Source organism: Etheostoma cragini, chromosome 16 (assembly GCF_013103735.1).
Source record: "Etheostoma cragini isolate CJK2018 chromosome 16, CSU_Ecrag_1.0, whole genome shotgun sequence".
In the NCBI taxonomy this organism is placed as follows: Eukaryota; Metazoa; Chordata; class Actinopteri; order Perciformes; family Percidae; genus Etheostoma; species Etheostoma cragini.
In genome coordinates, this window is record NC_048422.1 from 8,479,210 (window position 1) to 8,495,845 (window position 16,636).

The following is a 16,636-nucleotide window of genomic DNA, read 5'->3' on the forward strand; positions in this document are numbered from 1 at the left end:
TTCAATTTGTAGGCCACCTACGCATGATCCCTTCATTTGTGCAGCGCAAAGGATTCTGGGTCAGAATAGCAAGAAAACCCTGCAAAATATGACCAGATGCAGCAGGACATCCAGGTATATTTGGCATACAGCACTAGGAATAGCCTTCTATGTATCATGACATATTTAATACTCATGTGGCATACTAGATAGCATGGTAGTATGGGCATTGGAACTCAGGGCAGATATCTAGCAGGCTAAATATCTGCAGCTGTCAGGGACTTCAGGGAGCTTCAGCCAATGAGAACGCAACACGTGGGCTGAGGGATTTTTCTTTCTTTTCTTCATTTCATCACTTTTATTGTTTTATTTATTGTTATTATGTGTGCCATTGACAACACTCTTTTGAGAGTGTTCTGTCTGATTTTTCTTTTTTTCTTATTTTATCGCTGAAAATCAGCGACCAACAACTTGGAGCGCTGGTTCCCAGTGGACATCCAAAAATCCGGCCCCACATATGGTATTTCATGAAAGGGCTGGGCGATGTGGAGAAAATCAAATGTCACGATATTTTGGACCAAATACCTCAAAATCGATACCGCAACGATAATATGGTGTTGACTGTTGGTGCATTCAGAAAATATTTACACAATGAGATTTTTGATAAACAGTCATCAGTAATGTGGATATAATGACTTAGTGGGTAAAGGCTAATAACAGAACAGTTACAACAGTCTGGTGAATTCAGAATATGACATCACTTTACTGTAATTTAGCTTTTAAACCAGGAAAAGACAACACTTACGGCATTTTACGATATCCAAAATCTAAGACGACATCTAGTCTCATATCTTGATATCGATTTATTATCAATATATTGCCCAGCTCTATGATGTCCCCTGTCACTTCTTGCATGTGTTTTTATGACCAAAAAGTGGTTTGGAGACTACACTCAAGGATGCTTCCTGGCCAAAGATCTAGTAGTGTATCAACCCGTCGATGGTGGGTCCGGTTGTGTGAAAACAAGACAGCAAAGTGTGTAGTGTGAATTGCCGCAGCCAACTGGAACTCATCTTAGGAAGCTGTTGTGTGTTCAGGAAGCAGATTGAGAGGCCACTAAAGCTGACATGTGTGACAACAACATCTTAACCCTTGTGTTTTCCACCATTCAACGATGCATCTTCCGCCCGGGCTAAACTGAAAATCCACATTTCTGACTTTTTAGTCTCTTCTTTTGACACTTATGGTGCATTATTTAACGTGTTTTGGCGCTCTTTTTTAATGTTTAACACTTCTTTTCACTACCATGTAAAAACACCACCAACATCAAATCATACTTACAATTTTTCCCTTATTACTTGTTTTTGGAATTCATGGTCAATGACAAACCAAATTAAAGGAAATTATGCATAATTATTGAGTTAAAAAAGCAGAAATTATGACTGATTTAGACTAATATTGAAGGAAGGATAATTGCAGAAGGGTCAATGTTCACTCAGGATACTGTTTTAAAACTTTTTCAAATTGCTAATACTAAATGCATTTTCAAATGCAAAAAAATTTAACAAACCACCCCAAATTCAATGAAAATGGAGATCCTTTGTTGTACTTGTGAAGCACATTGTATGGAATCATCTGTGTTATTTTTTTGGGTCGTCCAATTTGACCTGAAGACAAGACGAGGATTAACCGCATGTTGTTTGTGATGGTTGATGATTCCGGCCAACACTTTGGCCCAAAGCAGAATATTTCAGTAACTTCAGGCAGCTGTGAACCTTGGCTCTTGTGTTCCCAGAGGCGAATTTTGAGTCACTCGACATTTCATTTGCAGCAGGTCAGGTCAGAATTTTCACGTGAACAACAATTTAGAACATCTGTTAGAACAAAACTAATGGCCTTTTTGCTATTAAATGTGTGTAAAGATTTTAATACTATTAGTGATCTAGATCTTTGCCTGTAACGTAATCAACAGGTCAACATTTTATGAATGATTTGCCCCTTTGAATTACCTCCATACCAAATCTCTGAGCGAAATCTCATTTGTACTGAAACTCACATCTTTAAAGAAAAAATAAGAATTTACTTAAAGCACCTAAATGCTCCCCAGAAGATTACAGATGGGGTCCACAGGTGGTACAGAAGTGAAGTTTAGTTAAAGCGCCCATCCGCCTCTTAACACCCTCGCTTTGTGGAGTTAGCATGGTCAATATGGAAAATGACAAGGATAGCTAGAATAAAAAGATCTTTGTCCAGTTTGGCTATACCATGAACTACCCTTTACTGACTCCGTTAACACAAATGATTATTGATTGATTGTAAAGGTCTACTGCAAAAACAAATAAAAAATGCTCCCTGCATGCTATCCTTGCCCTTTTGATGTTACCCAATTAATACCGATCTGAGACGCAAAGGGTATGTGTGTGTGTGTGTGTGTGTGTGTGTGTGTGTGTGTGTGTCTGAATATTGAAACGAGATGGCAAGAACGCTGTTTACCTCCCACCCACTGCTACAAACCCCAGGTGGGCTTTGATGGTATGGTGGAGTGTGAGAACCATTTACACTTCTGTAGATCGATTAGGTCAATGGCTTTCAAGCTGTTTTAATTATGGAATCCACATCCTCAGTAGGGGGGGGGAATCACCCCCCTACTGACGCCTCCCGATACGATATCATCACAATATTTATCCCACATAAACATATTGCAATATTCTGCGATATATACCGCCTGTGTATCGATACAGTATTGCTAATGAAAATACCGCGATACTTTGCTATATCGATTTTTTTATATTTTTTATTTCCCGCCCCTAATTCTCAGAATAATGTATCACAATAAGTAATGTGTCGACTGTTGACTCACTACTTTGCAATACTTTCCTGGTTGAAATACAGTATTTCATCACAGGGTCTTCAGCGTTTTTCAGGCTTGTGTTGAAAATAAGACATTTAACCTTTCCACTTTTAACATGAAGAATTATGATTACAGTACTTTTTAAGGAATTCCTCAGAATTGTGCTGTCCTATGGCTTATAGCCAGTTTGGTTGCTTTAATAGATCATGATTAAGTAGTTCTTACCAAATTTGTTGAAAACACTCAAATGCAAAACTGCAAACTCTTGAAGAACGAAGGCAAATGAAGTCTTGAGTAATTAAAGAGTATTTAGATTAATGGCATTTAACTCACAATAGGCACAATTAGCTTCCTTTCTGAGCAACAAACCAAAACACATTCCTATTTACCCGGATCCTGATAGGAATGGATGTGATAAAATGCGTATTATTCATCATTTCACCATGAGCACGGCTACTGCAGAGGGTTATGACATGAGGAGATAAGATGTTACAGATGATAGGGAGCGATTTCAACAGAAAAGCAGCTTGAACTGCTGAACGGTTTTCAGATAAAAAAAACAGACTGGACAGAGCAATCTACAAGAAATAATGATTTAAAGTAAGAAAGGTTGAGCTCCTGTTAGATGGTATGAACTCTATTTTACGTCACCTATAGCACGAGTCTTAAGTTTCTAAAACTATTAATTGATCAGCCATCCAAATGTTTAAATATCATAACACCTTTTCAGTGAATAATCACACTGTGTTTCCCTGGAAATAACACAGCTCAGGAGTTCAATGGTTGCAAGTGCAAGCTATTAGTCCTTAAAGTTCAGGTTGATAGATTTGACAGGATTATAAAAACATACTCATCCCAAAGTTATTCCACAACTTGAGAGAGGCTGACAAGCTCAAAGAGGATAAGCTGATACCTCTGACATCTGACCTCCTTGCTCAAACTAAACAAACCTCCCACTGCAAAGACTTATCGTCTCCCCTGAAGATGGCTGTTTTATGTTTCCCTGCATGAGCACTGACGTCCGTCAAAAGAAAGGGTCCTTAAAACATCTGTGTTGTGATTAGTGAAGGCATGGTTCCTCCTCCCCCTCATCTAAGGACATGCATTCCACCCATTCTTGCTCCCAACGTCCATATTGTTTCCACATTTGTGCAGGTAACAGGGTCACACTTTGTGAACCATTGTGGCAGATATTAAGTTCCCCCCAAGGCCATGTGAGCAGCGAAATGATTAAACAGCTATAGAAATAGTAAAAATACAACAAATAGTTACAAAGAAGTCTTTTATGGACAATTTCTTTACTGACTTTTTCAATAAAAGAAGCAATATCAGTGCACAATAGTGTGACAGAATAGCATGTCATTGGAAACCAATCCTAACCGTGTGTGTGGTGATCCGTTGCAGCGTGAACCCAAACGGTCTTTAAGAAAAGGAGTAAGCCTGCATTGCATGACAAAGGAAATTAAGACAGAATAGTAGTTACAGTTCTAGATTAACACACAGATAACAAAATACACACTCATGCCTTGACTTTTGTTGTCAGTTGTCTGTTCTGTCTGTCTTAAAAACTCTATTTTAAGTAGTAAATGCACTTTATGTATAAACATGGGTGTGCACTAAATGTAGCATGTCTCAAATGTTGCTTTTATATATTTTATAATATGCTCAGCGTGCAACACCAATTTATCCAGGGTGAAGCGTTGTTTCGTCTCACTATATACAGTGTGCAGTGTATGGTTGAAATGACAATAAAACCCACTTGACCTGTCTTGACTTGTAATAATGACAATAGTAATGACAAAATTGTTAATGAAGATACGATTTGAAGAAGATTATCTCTCTAAATGTTCTTAACAGTCATACACATACTGGTATTCATGTTGTTTTGGAGCTTCTCAGTACAACTATTGCCTTCTAGTTTATTAGATCTGCTGGCAACATTTCTAAAGGTTATTTATTGAAATGTTTCTTTTTCAGTTTCCCTTTGTAGCTCGTATGTCAATCCGGGGTCAGACCACTACTTCTTCAGCGGCTTAACATGAAGAAGTGGGTGATCACATCTTAAAGGCGTGTTGTTAGCCACGACTGTCCTTTCTTTACCATACCTGAAGTTGCAGCATTTTGGCTGCTGTCTGTAGATTCCTTCATGCACAAATCATATTCTGTTAGATGTTTCATATGCAACTGTTTTAACAGCAGCTATGTTGTGTATTGTATAGGGTCCTTGCCACAATGAGACAGCAGACAGCGAGCCGGCATTGCAAATTGAACATGTAGCTCGACTTGACTGAAAGTAATGCCAAACAATTCCAGTTCCAGTTTAACTTTCTCCCAGCCTACTGCGTTAAACGGTCACCCTACGTAAACACCTTCCCGTAATCAACGGTGGCGACGGCTGGGCGGGTTTGGATTGGTGGAAAAAAAAAATCTAGTTTTCGTCAGAAACCAAACCCCGTCAAAAAGCCCAACATTCGAACCAGAATCCTGCATCCCTGCTTTGACCCCAGTGTGTTTGAGCCTGCATTGGCTCTGCCTGGGTCGGCTCTCAAAGGGTGCGGCAAAAATGCAGGTCTGCCCATTCATTTTGAATGAGGGTGGTGCATTTTGGCATTTAGGGGGTAGCTGAAAAACTAGCTCTATCACAGCCACAAAAAAGTTTTAAAACACTACGAGGTTAAAAAACAAAAGACAAGCACTCAACTGCGCAGGAGTTTGCTACAACAATGCACATTCCCTTGTCTGTTTATTTTCTCTCTTTCTCTGTCAAATAAAGCTGCCTTCAAGTGCGGTCAAAATGTCAGTCTTTAAACGATCTGACGGAAAACGGTAATTGTGAAATATAAAGTCTACTTGTCTTACATTGGGAGGTTAAAGAACACAACAGGGTGTCACACGAAAGAGCTTTTTTAGCAACATTCCCACTGCGGGAAATTGTAACATACTCTTTCGCTGGTGTGAATGGGCCCTAACAGTTGAAGACCTCCAATTGATGATTTTATAGCTGAATGTGGTATATTAATAAGGAAGTACTGGAGACTCTTCTGGCTGTCAGACACATGCTGCTTCTGCACAAGGAGATATGAATGTTGAAGCAAAGGTCCTTATCAAGCCATTTTATTTAAAAATTGTGGTTTGGACAGGAAGCTTTTCCTGTCAATTTGAAGGCACAGCTGTCATTGTGTGTGTGTGTTTGTGTGTGTGTGTGTGTGTGTGTGTCACACAACGAGTGCAGTTTACAATAGTAGACATTTTTGACATTGTCATCTTATAATGTGGTTACTGACTGTTGAGATAATAACATGTGAGCAGCTGTCATGAGAATAGTTTAATAGCGGTGGCACGTAATTTATTTGATTGACATTCTGATGCCATGGAAACAATTGGGGTTCAGGCAACAAACCTACTTGGTTAGGTTTAGGAAAAGAATATTGTTTGGGTTAATATAAGATTGTCACGTACGTAAGTACAGCAGGCTATTTGACTTTAGTGGTCGGTACTGCTGAGTTCTGGGCTCGATCTCCGATCAGGGCCTTACTGTGTGGATGGCATGGGTTTTGAGCTGGGTGTTCTGGTTTCCTCCCATCACCAAAACCATAGTATATGTTAGGTTATTGTTCCTGTCAGCGCCCAGGGCAAAAAAAGCTGGAGTAGAGTATGGGTTAAATTCAGAGGACATATTTTGCTTTACTGCATGTTAAGAAATTGCAGACCACCGAACACGTGTGTCCACCCCGACAACAGATTTTCTATTGGCATATTTTCCGTGGTTTGGGCACATAATTTCAACACATTACCTGCCACCAGCACATAATGTGGTGTCAAGAAGTCATGGTCATTCCATGTATTTCTGTAAAATCCCATAAAAACAACCTTCTGAGGTATCATTTCAATAATTCTTAGATAATGTACAGAAGAGTTTCCGGACTACCTAGAAGAACAGCTAGCAGCTGGTTAGCAAGTTGGCTCAATAGAGTTGAGAGCAGAACAATGACTGAAAGTCATGTTATCTTTGAATGCCCTGCAGGAACCACGTCTCACAGCCCTGCAGTGTGTTTAACATATCCAGATGAGTCAGGGAAATGGAGACTGGACTGAGGAAATAAAAAGATGATGAGATAGAAATAAAATGGAGACAGAAAGAGAGAACAGTAGGCCCATCCCTACTTGCCTGCAGGTTTGTAGCCATACCCAAGTCTGTTTTTAAGGTCTCAGCATACTTGTTGAGCCCCATTTCCTCTGCAGACACATACTCACTGCCTGCAAATATGAATGTGTACATATGCTGCTGTCTGTGCTGTCATTGTTGCTGGAGCGGCCATTGCACTCCACCCAGTTACATTTACTCTGTGTGATGTAAGAAACACTCATCCCTTGTGTTGTCAAATTTTACCCAGTTTGTTTCTATCAGAAATATGGGTTTCTTATAACCAAATTACCCCAAATAACTTAGATGTATGCATGCAGATTGTATGGAACCTATACAATATTCATAAGTAAAATAAATAATTTTTTCCATTGTATTTTGTTTTTTTCATTCATTCTCATAGCATTTGAAAGAAAATGTTTAAATGGTTTTTAAACATTATCCTTACTCAACTTTGACATAAACCAGTGTGTGATTCGCTCAACATCCTCTGATCTTCTACTACACATAGTGTATAACATAATCCATTTATAATAATATATCAATTTATTAGTAATAATCTATTAGTCCAAATAAGTCATACATTTTGCTTTTTAAACTAAAAAAGTAGATAGTATATTATGAATTAGGTTTATTGACCACGTATTTCTTTAAGCGTCAAAAGCAGGGAAAAAATAGTGCCAAAACAAGTTTATTATCAATTTAGACCTGCAAGGATAACAAGTGTGTGGTTGACGGAAGACAACACAATGGTTATAGTATCTTGACAGCATGCGTTGGCATTACCGGGGGATGGACCAGTGACACTGTTACCAAATACTTGCTGTATTGACATACATATCATGATTGTACTCCCAGACAAGTTAGACAAAAGGTCATTGGTCAGAGTGTTAGGGTCAGTTCTAATCAGCTGATGGTCACACCATGATCTCACCCTTACTGCACAGGGGTGTTCAGACATGAAACCCATTAATTTCCTACCTTGACACTCTTTACTCCATGTGTGCGTGTGTGTGTGTGAGCTTGAGTGTGAGCGATGAGGGTTAAAACCATGTACAGGATATCATAAGTTAGTCATGGGAAAGACAGAAAGAGGAACCAAAAGCTGCAAGAATGAATTTTTACAATAAACCCAGCAGGATCTCAAGAATGAGGTTCAGTTGAACTTGCTGACTCATCTGTATTGCGTGTTGCATTGAGCCTTCCCTGGGACAGTGATGCTCTGTTGTGTTGGCTCTGTGCAACACTTAGGAGCGCTGGGACGTAAACAATGACAATGAGTTTACAATGCTGACTCTCCACTTTTCAGTTGACTGTGTCATCGGGTGAACAGTGTAGTATGTTATTAAAGAAATACAGATGCAAGTGATAATTTGATTAGAGAATCCAATCATTTGTCATAGTCAAGAAAGTAGTGTAAATGAGTATTCATGGCTGTGGAAGTGGGAATATTTGTAGAAGAGAATTTCAGAACTGAAAAAGGGGTGCTTTCTTCTACAAGAGGAAGGCTACATGTAAATGTGCTGTTTTTATATAGCGCTTTTCCAGTCTTAAAAACTGCTCAAAGCGCTTTTACATCTACAGGAAACATTCACCATTGACACACATTCATACACTGGGGCTGCCGTACAAGGTGCCACCTGCTCATCAGATAAACATTCACACAAATTCACACTCCGATGCGCAGCGCCGGGGGCAACTCGAGGTTCAGTGTCTTGCCCAAGGACACCGATTGGCAGGCAACCGCTCTACCACTGAGCCACAGCCGCCCATGCGAGTGAATATTAGTTAACTATTCTGGATGTGGTCAGATCTAAAAGATCAGTGATTTATTTAAAAAGACTGTGAAAAGTCAAGTTGAAAGATTGCTGGTTTATCTTTAAATTTGAAAACGCCTTTGTTAACTGGACTTACAAAGTATTGTATTGGCTGCTTCAGTCATGAATCAAACTGAACCTGCTGGCTGCCATTAAAAGTATGGACAATTACGCATTCAAGACAAAGATAGAAGTAACAGCGTGTTGCATTGCTGGTCTTAAAATGCATAATACATGAGCACAAGCACACAGTCGTTCTGTCAAACCTTCTGTAAATATGGACATATGTAGTTTGCCTGTTTAGGGCTGTTTTTTTGTTTTTTTTATAGTGACTTAGGAAATGATTCACTTTATTACACTTAATTGTTGGTGCAGATTTAATTTGGAATGTATCACATTTCTTTTTTTGGAAAAACCCATAATGACAAAGCGAAAACATGTGTTTAGATATTCCTCCAAAAGAGCAATGAATGGAATCTTTCATTTACATAAGTATTCAATAAGATTTCTCTCTCTCTGGTGAGACTGAATGGAGCCAAATGCTCCGAGGTCCTTGATGTAAACCTCAAGAGTGCACACAACCTCAGCCTTTTCACCTTTCAGCACGACAAAAACCTGAAGCCTACAGCGATGACAATGCTAGAGGGACTTCAGGATGAGTCTCTGAATGTCACTGAATGGCTCAGCCAAAGCCTGGACCTGAACACCATAAAACATTTTGTGAAGAGAAATGAAAGGATTTGCCAGTAAGAACGGGAGAAACTGCTCAAATGCACAAAGCTTGTAGAATGTTACCTACATATTGCTGCCAAATATTTTTGCTTTGTCATTCTGGGTTATTGTGTGCGCATTGCAAATCCATCTATAATTGCAAAAGGTGAAGGGGTACAAATACTTCAAGAAGCCACTGTGTCTCTTTTTATTCCCTCTTTTTCTTTTTATCATTTTGTGAAGCAAGCACTTGGCATACTGTTGTAATATGTACAAAATAAAAAAATGAAACAGTCTGGTCTTGAGAAAGTGAAAGACGTACAGTTGGACTGAGGGCAGGGAACTGGCTTGGCCGGTCAACAACATTCCACTGCTTAACCATAGAAACTCTTTGATTGTCTTGCCTGTGTGTTGAAAAATACTAACCTGCTGTACTGTTCTAAAATTGGAAATGTCTGGATGTAACCTTAAAGCTGAAAGCAAATGTGCTAAAATTGAACCAAAACAATCAAACCATGTCACTTTCCAAATACTTACAGACTGCACTGTATGTCACAAATTTTAAGTGTGTTGTTTCAAAACGTATTTGCCTGAAATATGTTTTCAGTGGAATGCATATTGAACACAACCCTATTCTGATTGGCTTTCAGCGCATTAAAAAAACGCGTGCAAGCACATGTTTTCATTTTGTCTTGCAGCATTAGGGGATTTTGACAAGTGACAGTCCGGAGCATTCCTTTAGTGGTGAATTTGAAGAATGCTTTTGAGTCAAACCCCTGAAATCTTGCAGACCACTATGACACAATCCCATATTGCATCTGAGCGACGGTGATGCAATCTGTGAAATCTGTCTCCAATAGTGTGATTTCATTAGGGGATGGACTGAACACACCCAACAATAAACTGCACAGCAACCTTACACATATTGGTTCAAGGCTGTTTATCCGGACGCATTCATTGTTAAATAATGAAACCACCATGTAAAAGTACTAAAGTCACACACTGTATCTATGTGCATCAGAGGGATGTCACGTGTTTCCCTATGTTGGATCCGATTGGAATTACAGTGTGTAGGCCTACTGTGGCTTTTTGTGTTAGGTTAGGTGTAAAGTGGTACTGTATTTGTGAGCTCATGCTGCTCTTAACTGCATTTCTGAGGGCTTTGAAAGGATTAACTTCATGCTTATATATTTTTTCCTGTTTCTGCCATTTAGCCTAAAAACCTGCTTTACATAACATGTGGAAAAGAACATAGCAGAAAGAGCTTGAAGCAAAGAAGCCTATTAGATGGACATTTACAAAATTAAAGTTTGTTATACACTGCTCCGCAGATAAAAACCCATGAGTTGGATATTGGTTGTCACTAGGCTTTCCCGAGCTATGGTCCATGGAAGAATTTATAGCCAATTTAAAAAGCTATGATCCTTGGAAGAATGTAAAGCTTAATTAAAAAGACTTTTAGATGTTATTTATGATTGGCTGTTATTAGGAAATAAAACGTTGTTTTTAATGGCTTTGGAACACTAGAAGCCACTGTGAAAGCCCCTCAGCCTGTCTCTACGGAGCTGTGTGTAATTTAGCTCATTGACTCCTCCCTAGAGCCCGACTGATAAGGATTTTTAATACAAATATTTGGTCATTTAAAGATCAGATTTTCTGATGTATATTGACCGATATATATGTATATTTAAAAAACAAATCCAGAAATGCGTGACAAAACAGATTTCCCTGACATTAGTTATTTGTAGTATTTGAGTTTTCACTAAAGTAACATGATAATTTGTTTTATTGTCACAACAGAACAGAGGAACATTATAATATGTTAAAGTTCTGATAAATAAAATCAAAGTTAAAGTCCAACAAAAAGGAAAAATCAGTGTTGCCAACAGGGACGTTTTATAGCGCCCTCTGGTGGACAATTTGTGCAATGCGAATACTCACAACATGGTTAACCTTTTTTTTAACATTAATTTATCAGAATCAATCATTTGTTTCTGATTCCAATAACTTAATATACATGTATTCTCGTTTTTATTGGCCATTAGAAATGCAGATACCAATGCATAATAAATGCAGATTTGTGAAATGCTTAATATTGGCCCATGGTATCGGCCCACCGACATATCGGTCGGGCTCTACTCCTTCCTGTGGAATAAAACGTTATTTTGTCAGAGAACATCCCGGACTAAATGCTCCAGAAGAAGCTTCTCTTGGTGGTGTGATGACATTCTGCTTCTTCCATCTCCTGTAGTGTGGTTTCCTTAATATCACCTTTGGAAGTTCCCCCTTTTTTTAATAGTTGCTGTTAAGTTTGATTAGGGTTTTGTGCCTGTACTACAAGACATCTTTTCTGTTCATGTTGAGTTGTGTCAAATCAACAATATTCTCACATTTTCCGACAAATCTCCACAACAATGTGCAGTAAGGTCTGGGCACACCACACATACATTCTGGAATCCGGAAAAAAATGCACTGGGTTGTTAGGGTTAGTCAATCATAATCGTCTTGGGTGGCGCTAAGTTCCAGACGCAACAACACTGGCTCAAAAAATAGGCTTGAGAAGGAACTTGTATTGTTGGCAAATTTGCACCCAGCAAAACTCCACATACAACATTAAATGAAGTAAACTGTAACGTGAGCTATTTAATTTAGCTGGGTACAATGTTACACGTAATCTGCTCTGATTAGTGTGTTGTTGTGTACTTTGTCCAAAGCAGTCCCACCAATCGGGCCCAAAAGATCCTAGTTAAGAGAGTAAATGCAGTAAACATATTCTTTGTAAATCTTTACAACCATTCCCCAAAAGAACCAAGAAGTCTTGCCTTTTCTATTTTATCCTGTTAAAAGTCATCACATTTAATGACTGAACATGTGTCAGTTTGGGTCTTTGTGTGTTGAGATGGAAGCGCTTAAGTGGTTGGTGGGTTATCATTCACTGACGAGCCGTGAATCAGCCCATCACGGCGGCAGTCACACATGACTCAACACCAACTCTCAATCCAGCCCTTGTTCTGAGCTCCGCTGCTCGGCAGAAACTGTTTGAGACTATGCGCGAGTGTGAGGGTGTGTGGTTTGTGTGCACTCGCCCATGATGTTGAAGAGAAAGTTAGAGAATGAAGGCCTATGTCTGTGTGAGTGAGTGTTTGTGTGTATTCTGGGTTGTAGAAGTCCTGTTTTTCTGCTTTCTGGGGTGGGAGCCTGGGAACAATGGGCACTTTGTGTGGAAAATTGGCACAGAGGAGACAGGGGGAGTGAGGTGAGGAGGAGGAGACGGGAGGAAAGCTGAGGAAAAGAGAGGTGATTGAAGATGAGCTGAAGGAAGAGAAGGGGTGTTATAGGGAAGAGGAGAGGAAGAGAGGAAAGGAGGAAGTGTGGAACGAGTTAGGGGAGAGGAGACGGAAAGGGAAAAGGGGTAGAAGGGCGGAAAAAGGAGAGGTGATGAGGGAGGAGAAACTATGGAAAAGGAAATAGAGTGGGGCATAATTGAAATGTGATGAGGTGCAAGGATTTCACATGAAAGAGGTGAGAGGAGAAAAGGAAGAGAAGGAAGAAAAAGGAGGAAAGTGCCAGTGTGAAGATGTTGATGGAGAACATGGAAACCATCTATTTATTATCACAGAATTGCTGTGATATAATCGTAACTGTGAGCCATGTATCAGATTGGATGCTGAGGTACCCTGTGATTCCAACCCCTAATCAGTACACTCTTTACATAGACTTGTTGACTCTCACTTTATCATGTCATTTATCTTCTAATGCTCTTGCATAGCTTTTATTTTAGCCTGCGTACCTGTATTTCTCTCTGTTGTTTCCATTGTACTGCTGGAACAACCAACTTTCCCCGCTAAGGATCAAAAAAGGTGTACCTTGTCATACATTCGGAATGTAAATCATCATACCGTGTTTGCAACAGAACGTCGCTCGTAAATCATCTCGGCAAAAACAAATCAGACTAGTTAAACCAATCAGAGGCAGTAGCTCTGACATTGACAGACAAACAAGTAGCCAAGACTTAGGACTGTATCACATCCTGGACATTTAAGTCACTCAAATTGGCCATGTGAGGAATGTTTAAGATATACACTCATCGGATGGTAGCCAGTTTTTTAGCCACTTTGCAGGCAGAGAAACATTGTCAGGTGGATATAAAGGGGCAAATCTCTTGCATAAAACGCATGGGTAAACAATGAGAATTAGTCAATGGATGCTTCTTAGACTGCTTACTTGTCAAATTAGCTAATTGTTAACTAACTAATCTGAGTCATAGGCCGTAAACTAAATATCAGCAGTTTCACTCTAAAGCAGAGTCTACAGACAAGTCCTCTAGCATTTAGTGAAGAGACTTTCTATCATTTTCAGATGTTACCTCCTCCTTTACTCATATCTCATTCACATCAAAGTCTGTAATTTGGTTGATTTATTTTATTCCCTAAAAATAGTTTAACATCGTCATCATGGCCCAGATGTGTACACTGGAACCATTATTCACGATGATAATCTATGCATAGCTGTAATAATTCATTGATGCTTCGTGACTTCGTTATGTAAATGAAAAAATTCTTCCAGAGCTAGAGACCACAGAGCCAACCTTTTACCCCGAGATGCAATTCTGATGAATTGCACAGAACATTTCAGGGTTGTAAAACCTTAGCACATTTGTCTGAACTGTAACATCCACATCAGCTTCATATGATTACATTTTTCTCAGGTCCAAAGCCAGAGGAAAATCATCCCGTTTCCCTCTGACACACTCGTAAATGTTCTCTAATGCAGACTAAACTTTCTCTCTGAATAGGAATAACATGTCAAACATGAAATCCACTGGTGTCCCCCCTTAATGCTGTATTCCTCTCAGGACGGTATTAACAATAGCAAACCAGAAGGTTGGATGATGGATTGTTGAGAAACTTAGATCAGACTTGGGATTTGTTACTCTTTGAAGTTTATTGAATTTCTGACTGGATCTAGCCAGTTTAATCTCAGTATGTGTTAGACTAACGATGATTCAAACTAGTCCAATTAGATGTGTATTTTTAAAAACTTTGTCATTTTTTTTTATTTGGCCTTTCATCCACACAAACGTCATTTAGGTCACTGTACGCTGAGCTTTTGGAAAAAATGTGGACAGGTTTGTGTGTGTGCCATTACACAGTTTTGGAATCACAGGGTACCACACGATACAATGATTTCATGATACAGCAATTCTGGATGATCAAAATATTGCAGACAATCCTATAATGAAACACACAAACATACAGCTACGTGTTTTAGGCTTTTACCATTAGACTGTGCACTGTTATCTCCTTTGTGAGGCGTCACAATTGAGCCAATGTCGCCCGCCTTAGAGTAGACAGTCCAACTTCTGTGGGTAGCGGTGGGTAGTTTTTCGGTGACAGCTTTTTATCAAGTTTCTGATGGACGTCTTCTTCTTCTTTGTGGTCGTTTGAAAGTCATGGTGTCACTCTCTCATGGGTGAGCGTAATTCTCTGGGTGGGCAAAGCAGAGAAAGGGGAGGTGTATTTGCCCCTTATGACCTCATAAGGGACAAGATTTCAGATTGGCCCTTCTGAGCTTTACATTTCTAAAAGGCAGAGCAGGATACCCAGGGCTTGGTTTACACCTATCACCATTTCTAGCCACTGGGGGACCATAGGCAGGCTTGGGGAACTCATATTAATGTTAAAAAAACTCATAAAGAAAAATGTTCATTCCATAGGACCCTTTAAAACACCCGTTTTAACACAGTAGATAGTATAAACAAAATGACAAGTAAGTAGATACAATTGAAAATGCCGATGTTTGAAATAATGAGAGCAAAGACTCAACCTTGATTAAATGGTTGGAGGGATAGGCCACTGCCCACTGTTGATGTTAGATTGAGGCTGAGTCAACAATGGATGTTGCAACAAGTACTCCAAATTAAAGCACTCTCTAGAATGACACAGTTTTATTTATGGTGTCAAATCAAGTTATCTTGGGACACTTTACAGATAGAGTAGGCCTACACCACAATATCATTTACAGAGTTGCACAGAAGCGACACACACAAGCCTTTTCTGGCACCCTTATCGGCAGTATGACATTATTTCCGTGCCTTCCAAAATGGTTACAAATCTATTTAATAATGTGACAGCGCTATGGTAACAAACAAGACTTAGTTAGGGTGTTTGGGAAGAGATTGGGTTGAAATAAGCACTTTGTTAAGGTTAGGGAAACATCGTGGCTTGGGTTAGATTTATTTCTTCTTTAAGGTTAGGGGAAATTTGTCATCATGGTGACAGTAATAACCATGTGGTTATGGTCAGGCAACGACTGCGGTCATGGTTCAAATAAGCCAATGTCTGATAGTTATCGTTCGTATTAAAGTCAGAGATTTCTTGACCCAATTATCCATTCCAACCATCTATAATGTTACATTACTTTTGCTCTATTCCTTTCCCGTAGAGGGCTACATCTGTGTATGTACCTCTTTTGTCAAAAGTAACAAAACTTCAGGCCAGGTTCCCAGGTTTTAACAAGATGTTCCATGATGCCATCAAATTTAATATGAATATATTTTCAGGCCCCTTGGCACCACTGTTGGGCCAAACTTTCCATGTGTACACAAAAAAATAACAGAAAAACCTAAACTGCCATGACATTGACACATTGTTTTGACACTCCAGCTCTCCCAAAGTCAAAATGTCAAGTTTGCACTCAAGAGGCCTCATGATCTATTTTAAAGAGTTCTATAAACCTTTTAGTCTCAATGATTGCATTATCTTATCTTCACCCCATCTTCAAGATTTGCCATTCAACATGCATGTTGTGGGGTGTAATGAGCTTTGCAGTTGCCAGCATCTGGAAGTGACACTTTTGGTCTTGTTGTTGAGAGAAATATCTCATCCTGTAAAGGAGAGTCACCAAAACATGAAAAACAAACAGGTATATAATATTTATTAAGTAGTATATTTAAAGCATGTGTGTGTGTGTGTTTGTGTGTGTGTGTGGTTGCTCATTGGCAAAGAAAATACAAAGTGTGTTCATTTTTAACAGTAAAAGAAAGAAAGAGAGACTTTGATAAGTGTGTGTGTGTGTGTGTGTGTGTGTGTGTGTGTGTGTGTGTGTGTGTGTGTGTGTGTGTGTGTGTGTGTG

The 16,636-nt window shown here is 39.3% G+C and overlaps 1 protein-coding gene across 2 annotated transcripts in view; it reads left to right on the forward strand.

Moving 5' to 3' along the window:
• The window catches only part of lpar1 (lysophosphatidic acid receptor 1), a 43,636-nt gene that overhangs the window by 1,694 nt on the left and 25,306 nt on the right, over nucleotides 1-16,636 (forward strand). Inside the window, exon 1 of one of the 2 annotated variants that reach the window (XM_034896423.1) lies at nucleotides 15,433-15,446. The exons of the other annotated variant lie outside the window; for it this stretch is intronic. The gene's annotated coding sequence lies outside the window, so the exon portion shown is untranslated. Of the gene's footprint in view, nucleotides 1-15,432; nucleotides 15,447-16,636 lie in introns of those variants that run through there. 2 annotated transcript variants of the gene reach the window in all.